Source organism: Corvus brachyrhynchos, unplaced genomic scaffold (genome assembly GCF_000691975.1).
Source record: "Corvus brachyrhynchos isolate BGI_N302 unplaced genomic scaffold, ASM69197v1 scaffold92, whole genome shotgun sequence".
In the NCBI taxonomy this organism is placed as follows: domain Eukaryota; kingdom Metazoa; phylum Chordata; class Aves; order Passeriformes; family Corvidae; genus Corvus; species Corvus brachyrhynchos.
In genome coordinates this window covers 2,930,880-2,940,930 of record NW_008236973.1, presented here as the reverse complement: position 1 = coordinate 2,940,930, position 10,051 = coordinate 2,930,880, and positions in this window count along the sequence as shown.

Genomic DNA, 10,051 nt, shown 5'->3' with positions numbered 1-10,051 from the left:
TCCTAAATTCACCTTAGATTTGTGATTGTTGCTTTCAAATGCTTCAAATGTTTTGCAGTTCGTGGTGTGTGGTGGCACAAGTTGTGATATTTGATCATAATCAAAAGCAGATTGCCTTTCCTGTCTCTTCCAGAGAATAGATGTCTGTACATGCTTATGATGAGTTTATATTTCTTCATTCTTCAGAATGGAAAAATATTAGCAGACACAGTTCATGTCTTAAAAATAACTTTGCATAAGGTTCTTGTTTGCATTACTCCTTGACGTAAAAAGGGTTTGGTATGTGCAATTCTGTGCATTAAACTAGGAGCAGCATTCTCAAATGCATCTGTGAAACTAAAAACTTTAATTTTCATCTTGAAATAATTTTGGCACTGGGAAGCTAAACTTACATGCTTTGAAGCACCCTGAAAGAGCCTTTCTCTTTTTTCTTGGCAAGGGAAGAGTCTTCTTTGGAATACAATTAGCTGCTAAAAATAGTTCCGGTTTTCCCCAAGAATCGCCAGTTTATATGGTTCTACTATTCCAGTACCTAAAGAGGGAAAAAGTTGCCTAGGAAGGATGGCAAAGCCTTTGAAATGAAGTTATGTAAACTACATAAACTGGTTTTGTGCCTCTGTAGAAGATAATAAAAAAAAGTCTTGGTAACCTTTACCGTGTTAACTTTTTGAAATCCCTAATATTAAAAATATGCCAATAAATATTCATCTGTAACTTCATCATCTAATGGGTAGATACCATTAAGAATTCAAATTTATGACAGAAAGCTACCAAAAATTTTGAAATTTTCAAGTCCTAACTTCACATTTCTTGATGGATTTTCTTCATATGATATGGAGTTCTCCATATCACTGTATTTATAAAGGAAAATATATTTTCCAATTTTCTTGTCCATTCTTTGTGCCACTTCTTAACCTAGCTATGTTGGCTTTGCTTTTAAAATACCTTAAGATGAGAGTATATTCACTCTAGTGGTAAACTTAAAACCAGTAGGTCAAAGCACTATTTAATTTGGTCTGGCCTGACACCTTTTATGAGCAACAGAACACTGTTTTGAACCCCCAGATTTGTCTCTTTATTCAAGCTAGCCCCTACAGAAAGTTCAGACTGAGAAGAAAGAGGGCAGTTTTTAACAGCCATTGCTAAATAAGGCAGCCAGAAACATTTATTTTAATTAAAAAGAAAACAAAATTTGAAAAAGTGAAACAGTAGTTTTCATTTTCAAAAGGATTTCTCTTAGTGTAAGTAATGTCAATATGAATCTCAATGTCCCCACTGGCTGCCCTTAACGGTGAATTTACTGCTATAACACTCTCACCCTCCCTGATCCTGTGGCTATCAACCACTTACTACAACTTCTCATGATTTTAATTTATGTACCCTGCACATCAGAGACTCTAGAGAGCAGTATCAACCCTCACTTTAGGTGCCAAACCAAACCAGCTCCCTCCTGAGGCTCAGTGGACAAAGAGGAGAGACAGATGCTCGTCTTCAGGGTGATGTGGAGAAGGGGTCTAATTAAAATTTTTCCCCAAAACGGAGCCACTCTCTCTACACTGACTAAAGGAAGGACTTCAGAGATGAGCTATCTTACTTTAATGAATTCTCTCACTGTCAGTGCTAAGTCAGGTATATAAAGTAAAGTGGTGACTCCCCCTTCATTTTTGCATTTTTGTTTACTAAAAGGGATCTGGTCTGTAATTCAGGATTTCAAAGAGTTGTTACCTTTAAGAAATTATAAGAAATGTTAAAAAAAAAGTAATGACAGTGAAACTGCAGTATTATTTCAGAGGAATTCCAGAAAGAAGCTGAAGATCACTGCCCCTGTGAAGCGTTTTCTCTTATTGTTTCATGAAGCCTGTATGCAGCAGAGCTAGCCCACATTTTATGAAATGATGGTCTGTGAATTGTGAGAGCATGCAGTCACCTCAGCAACACACAGTGCACTTCCAGTGACCCTGGGCCAGCCCTGTTTTTGGCTTCAAGCAAATTATACCCATAATGGTGGTACTTAGAGGCAGAGTCTGTCTGCCTATCCTAGCAAGTCTCAGAATATGCTAGGTAACAGGCTGGGAGCAGTATTACTGGGATTCTGTGGGAAAAGTGAGTGTCACACAGCCACAGTTAGCCATCAGGGGCTGCCTCCAGAAACCAAAGAAAGAGAACAAGATAAAAGGAAAGAGAAGAAAAATGAACTTTAACAGAATGTAAGAGTTAAATCTAAGACCCAGTGAAACTAATTAGGAGACTAAAGTACCCAGTGTAATTACATTTCCCTTCTCTGTCTTCCCCCCACAAGATAAAAGCATGCAAATAAAGTACCTCTTTTCCAGCAATCTAATGCAATGAAAATGTAATATATTGCCAAATATCAAGTAATGTATTTTACTGGAAAATTAGAAAAGCAATACTGTTTGTTTACTCTAAGACTGAGAATGATCTGAATGAGATCTCTTTGGTAGAAAATCTTTGTGTATTCACAGAGCTGTGTATACCACTCAGAAATGGAAAGTAATTGCTTTGAAACAATAACAAATATTCAGTCCTTAGGAGCCAAATGAGATAAGAAATAACATTATATGCTGACCCATAAAGTAACCCATCAAGAGTAAATTCATTATTTTTATTATTTAAAACAACACTTTGCAGGCATTACCTAATTCTCCTAGCCTCTCCTGTTCATAAATAGAGATGTAGAGATGCTGAGGAAAAGGGAATGTCCAGAATCATACCCCATCTAAAGAGTGGAAATTGAATAAAATCTCAGGAGCTCTTTGCTTTCAGCCCGTGCTCAGTTCTCTGAATCGCTTGCAAGGCATATGGAACAGGAGCCAAAGTTTAGAAAATTGCTGGTGATGTTGCAGACAAAAGGAGACATTTGTCTTCAGGTCAGACACATTAAATTGATTGTGGGATGACTCCAAAAAGACCATAAGAGGTTGAGTCATCCTACAACTTGAGTCACATGCCTTCTTCACAGGAATAACCCTGGAAGGCAGAGAGAAAAGCCCACCCTATCTCTCCCTTCCTGGCAGATGGCATGGGAGCCACTTGGCAGAAGGCAGAATAATATGTTTGATGGAAAAGGATACGACCTGGCTCCAAAAATAATGACTGTCAATGTATGGTTCATTCACATCTGCTTTACTAGCAAACAAAACTAGAAACAAAAGATAAGAAGTGCCAAATATGCACTTCAACACTTATCTGCAGCTTTTTCTTCAGCAAGAATCTTTTGCAGGACACCAAGACAGAGCCAGAAATCTTGCTGATTAGTTTAAAATGACTGCTTGTCTTTTAAATATTACAAGCTGGGTGCAATAATATCATGTTTAACCCCCAGCCAGCAACTCAGCCCCACACAGCTCACTCCTCTCCAGTGGGATGATGGAGACAATCAGGAAGGTAAAACTGAGAAAACTCATGGGCTGAGATAAAGACAGTTTAGTAGGTAAAGCAAAAGCGATACACACAAGCAATGCAAATCAAGGAATTCAATCACCACTTCCCATAGGCAGGCAGATGTTCAGCCATTCCCAGGAAAGCCAGGCCCCATCACACACAACAGTGACTTGGGAAGACAAACACCATCACTCTGAACATTCCTGCCTTCCTTCTTCCCCCAGCTTTATGCGCTGAGCAAGACATCATATAGTCTGGGATATCCCTGTGGTCAGTTGGAGTCAGCTGTCCCGGCTGTGACCCCTCCCAGCTTCTTGTGAAGCCCTGGCCTCCTTGTTGATGGGGTGGGGTGAGAGGCCTTGATAATGTCCAAGCACTTGGCAGGAATAACAAAACCATCCCTGCGTTATCACCACTGTCTCCAGCACAAATCCAAAACATATCCCTGTACCAGCTACTCTGAAGAAAATTAACTCAATCTCAGCCAAAACCAGCTTAGATAGGCAATGATGTAAAGTGAATCAGGGACATTTCTTCCATATTCAGTGTAAAGAGATGGCAGAAAATGACTTACCATACAGGAGTGCATGTCTTAGAAACCCATTTAGGGATGAAACAAGCTGTGTTCTGCAGGTAGCTGTATTTCCTTATTAATAACATGGTGAAAGGATAAGCTTTGACTGGATAAGTCTACATATCTAAAGCTAAATGAGACGAAAAGCGCTAAAAGTGTTTACATTTTTAGGAGACATATATATATGTATATTATAATGATGATTATTCAACCTATATTCAAGCTCTATATCAAATCTATAGGTAACTATGTATGTTTCAGTAGTAGGGATGTTTCTGCTGGTCAAACAAGAAACCCCCATATGTAGGAATGTCTCCTGCATGCCCACACTGTCATGCATTTAAAATTTACACTGCAGCCATGAGTCCTTGAAATATAAAGATATTACCAAACTTTCATTTTCATTCATTTTCAGTCTGAAAAGAGTTTTGGAGGATGGCACATTTCAAAGGAATGTGGAATAAAATGTGAGGTGAAAAGTAGGGAAAATTTTACTTGCTAGCATAAAATATTTCTAAATTAGTTCTTTTTTCCACATCCTTCATACCACAGATATGGATGAACATGGGGCTACAAATTCAAGTTAGTGTGAATTCTGGAACAGCAGCATCATATCAGTACATCAGAAAATAAAACCTACCTAATGCAGGCATTGTAACTCAGGCTGATACAAAACATTCTACAGTAACATGCTTAAAGAGGAAACCAGACTATGAATGAAAGAGTGAGGTTACCTCTAAAAGTACTTATTTTTCTTCCCATGACAGTAAGAGAGAGCAAAGGAAAACTATTTGACTGATCAACCAAAACCTAAGACTTTTTACACAATGCACAGTTCTTCTTATTTAAGAAAGAGTACTTCTAAGAAAAATCAAGTATTATCTCTTTCCTATGAGGTGACTTAGGACACAAGGAAGAGTCAGGATACCTACAAGGTAACCAAGGAGAAAAGACAAAAAAGATGTCTTTGATGTCCGTAAAAGTGTAATCACATAGGTTAATAAATTTATTAAAAAGCAGCAAACATATATAATTAGTAAGAAAGGGGAACAAGGAAAAATATTTTAAAAGCCATAATCTACCTTTGGTGTTGCTTTCAGTCCTTTTCCTTCCATCCCCATATGGGGGGAATCTTTACTCTTCTGTCTGTTTCCTTTCTACATGCTTGGTTTAAAAACCCATTGGAATCTTTCCCTGGATCTCAGAATGCTTTGGATCAGACCTTACTCTAACAGGCATAGGCTAATTTGTGTGAGACATTTATATTATCGTCTTCCTGCTGCAGTCATGTGCAAAAGTTATATTTCACTTTTTTTGATGGCTTCAGTTAATGAAGAATAGATTCAGTTCATTTCAGATCATGCCCAAATATACCCACTGGATGTAATATTATGGCTGATCTCTCATTATAAAGATGTCATGATAAAGATGACCTACAATTTTTTGAGACACAGTATTGGACTCCCTGTACCATCCGTTCATTGTTCCATGGCTGAAAATGTCAACAAACAAAAATATGTTCTCATTCTCTAACCAGAAGTCTCATGGGACAGTAAGAAAACATCTGCAAGATAATTCAATCAATGACATCACTATCTTTGAAGTTTGTACTGCACAGACTTAAAATCCAGTTGGACAAACTTTTATAACTTACTTGGTGATAGTTAATCCCCTAATTTGGTAAGAAAAGCTTAAAAAAAGTCAAGCCAAAGAGACAAAATTGAAGGTAATGTGGAAAGTGGGAACAAAGGAGAATGCAAGAATCTTAAAATCTGAATTAGTGCTGTTTGAACAAGGATTAGGAGCTTCTGATAACATTAACATAAATTTCCTATTGCTTTGGGGCAATCAGGCCCAGATGCCTGAAGTTTTCTCACAAAATTTCAGCTTTCTGAAAAATATTGAATAGGAAACTAAGACATTAGGAATGTGATGAGAAAAAAAATTAATTCTTCAGTGTTCTTAACTTCTTTGTATCTTACAACCATCATGGATATTATTCTTACCACGTGTATTCAGATAGTTAAATCTCTGAGCCCCTTCCCAAGTAATGGGTAATATAATACCAAAATTTGTTGTGAGATGCTGAAATAAAACAAAATATAAACGACTCTGAGGATGTTAAACCACATAAATGGCATATCATTTTTCCTAAAAAGAATGTATAGATATTCCTATTGAAGACAAATTGTTTAAACTGTTAAAAAAATCACTAAGAGGTACTAGTAAAGGGCATGATAATGTTTGCTTGGTATTAAAAGTGCTGGATGAGCCTCCAGTGCGAAGGTTTAATTGAGTATTTCTGTTAATAATTGTTGCAACAATTGCTCCTATGAGTAGAACTAATAAACCCAAAAATAAAATGAAATCTACTCTCTTAAAAATAACCTGCTTTTTACAAAAAGAAGTGCTGCTTAGCAGTTGCAAAATAATTTTTTTCTTATATAAAGAATATACATTACAAAGACAAGACGTGGCTTTCAAACCTGTTAAAGTCATCTGAAAGACCTATATACTGCTCTTTTGATGTTACGATTTTGTAATCAACAAAGTAAAGCAAGAGAATTATGCAGGAAATAACTGATTGCATAATATTAGGCAAAAATATAAGAACATTTACTTTGAAACAGCAAAGCCGTCTATTCTGAAAAGTGCTTATTACCATTAAGGTGTTACATCAATAAATATTTCTGCTTGTTAAGCTGAAGAATTTTCACAAAGAAAACACATGGCATGTAGGTTAAACAACAGCTTCAAGTATCCTGAATTTGTGCACGTGCATCCTATTAGACTTTGTCCTTAGTGCTTGATAAATCAGTTGTCTTACATATTATGAGTCCAAGAATTAGAGAACATCAGTTCTGACTGTATTGATTAAAGCACAGTGTGGCAGAGAGGACACTGAACTACATTACTTTAAGGAGATCCATCTGTGAAACATCTGGTGACTCCACCAGCTAGGGAGACAGGCTTCCATGAGTTCCTCGCACTTGCCAAGCTTTGTAACACAAGTAATAAATATTCCCAGTAAAAAATGTAATTTCAAAGTGAAGTATTCTGCACCACTAGAGTTATTTAGGAAGAATGATGAATATGGGGACATACTTCTGTAGCGATATTTTTGAGGAAAGTTTTTCACTTTTCTTCCCATTCATATAATTCATTGAAGTATTTCAAATAAAATGCTGTTATTTAGATCAGACTCATGGTAACAAAATTTTGAAGGAACTTTGAGAGAAAGCAGCTACAGTATGTACTTCAGATTCTTTCCCCCACCGCATACAGCTTCTTGATTTTCAGATACTATTTTATAGCCTTATTTTATCCCTTGAGCTCCAAGACCTAACACTAAGGGGCACCAGAGAACCGAACTGCATCTGTTCGGCTCCATCAGGAACGAGCTACTGAAACTAAGCTGCAAGTTACTCACTGTGCTAGGTGGAGAAGGAATGGGGCTTTGGGGGAAACACAGGAGGCAAAACAACAGTTCTGCATGACATATTGTCTGTTACAGAAAACTGTCAGTGGAAAAGCAAGGACATGCTCATTTTGAAAATACCAAATGTCTTATTATAGTTTATTTCTAGGTGCTGAAAAAGAACTCTCACTCTGTATTTCTAGGCAAAAGTTGGGAAATGTGTGAAAATATTACATGACATGAAAATGGATTTTTTTTGAGAAGCCAAGTATATCTAAACCATCCTAGCATACTGACTTTGAGTATATTTGCTTTGATCTTAGACAAGAGTAAACAGAGGAGCAAAGACTTAGAAATTAATTTTTATATTAAGTTTCAAAGGAGGTCTGAATACCAGTATGTTTTCATTACCAATTCTTGAAGTTCCACTATGAAGATAAAGAACTTTCATCATTTCATTGTGGATTGAAAATTTGTCTATTATCCTCTCATTTTCCCAACAGGACAAAAGGGAAACACCATTTGAAAAAAAAAAAAAAGTATATAAATTAAGCCTGTTTGCCAGGTGTGGACTCCAAAACCAACTTTCTTCACCTCAAGTTTGTCTGTCAAACACAGAATAATTACACAGTCACTGCCGCATATCTTAGTAGAGCACATTTTGAAAATCTCAGACCTGATGTCAGGAACCTGTTGCTTATCCCAGTTGTTTTTGGTTTGGTTTGGGTTTCCTTTTTTTTTTTTTCCCTGTATTTCTGCTTCAGTTCCTTTATTCTAACAATAAATACATAATCAAACTAGCAAAAGATAATTAAATAAATTATGCTACATTTTAGAGTGGTAAAGTTGTCCTGAATGCCTTTTAAGAGGTTGGTCACAGTCTTGTCCCGAAACAGAAAGCATTACAAAAATGCAAATTCAATACCAGAGCCAGTATGTCAAATCATTTCAATCAAAGTTTCAAGACCAAAACTAATAATGTACCATTAGCAGATGGTGTGAGCTGATTGACTGAAAATTGCAAAGATGCATTCTGATTTGAGTACTGTAGACCTTTCCTTACACTACTAACACTTATTTCTATATCTTGAAATAGCCTATTGAAATAAAATCCGCAGGTAACTTCTGCTTGCTGTAGTATTTGACTGACAGATCTTGTAAGGCCAGATGAGACCATTATGATAATGCGCTTTCACCCCAGCATAACACAGGGCACAGAACCCCGCTCAGCAATTCATACCTCAGGTCTGCATCTTCTGTTCGAGGTTTACCATCTCCTTTTGAGAGACATCCAGCCTTGATTTACTGCTCAAAGTGACAGAAATTCCGGCACATTCCTTGGTAAGATCACCCTTTTGTTAAGGACGGCTGCAGTCAGATTAGGTACAAATTGTGTCCTCCTCTGATACAGTTTAGTCTCAGGTCTTTTCCCACTACATTTTTGGATGCTGAATTCAAGAACCATCAGCAAGCTGTATTAGTTCATAGACCACGTTAAAGAAAAAAGGCTTTCTTTAACCCTAAAATGGGGCAAAGCCACCTTTTGCGGTACATTGTATGTACTTTTTTCAAGGGCCATTGTCAGTCCCTCAGGATAGAGAAAGCCTCAGGAAAAAGGAAAAATATGGTTTCTAAACCTTCTACCAGTCCAGTGAAGAAATTAAAATACGTGTCTTGGTTATCCTATTGCCAAATAGGATAGAAATAGATATATTGCCAAATAGCATACCTGATGTCTCAAGGTGAACACCAGGTCTTCATCTGATACTGTTCTACCTCTAGCTGGCACCTACTCTTCTCTTGTGTGGAATCCAGAAAACTTGGTGAGTGATAAGTGACAAGTGAGTGTCCTTTCATCTTGCTCACATCGCATAAGTGAGCAAGATGAAAGGAGTGAGAGACACTTAGGCATGTGCAAACAGTATGCTTATTTAAGCAAGAGACCTTGATGGTTGGGGACAGAAGGTGTTTGGGTCTCTGCCATGGGTCCAAGAGGAGACATCAGTGATATCATCACCCTGGCAGGAGAGCTAAGCCTGGCCCCTCTGTCTTTCTCTCTAAGTAGTGATATCTAAACACGGAAACAGACAGGCAGTACTTACCCGCTCATGGGCTGAACCAGGGTTTTGCAAAACTTCTCTTGGGGAAACAGCTTGGAGTTTATGGTCATTTTGCTTTACAGCTCTCTGACTGAAAGACAGGCAACTGTGTTCAGGCATTTTACTGTGTGGCCAAAAACTGGCCAGGATGCAGAGCCTGGAGTTTCATATGCCATTTGTGATTTGCTATGACAAGGACAGGCACAGAGACAGACCTCTTCAGCCACCATCCTGCGTGGACATGGTGTTTCATGGACACAAAGGGAAGGAGACCCTGAAGGAGAGAGGGCTGGAGAGTGGTACTGAGCAGTCCCTTCGGTGAGTAGAAAGAGTTGCATCGAGGAAGCCCTTTGGATGGGGCCATGTGGTCCCCAGTGCATCTCCCACCTCCTCCTCTTCCTCAGGCAGGAGGAGGCAGAGTTGCTGCTGCTGCCAATGCGCCAGGATAGAGCGATCTCGGCGCGGGAGGAGATGACGCAAAAGGCAGAGCTCCCCCCAAAAAAGTGTTTCTCCAGGACGAAGATGGCGGCAACTTAGCCCAGGGGCCCAAGATGCCTG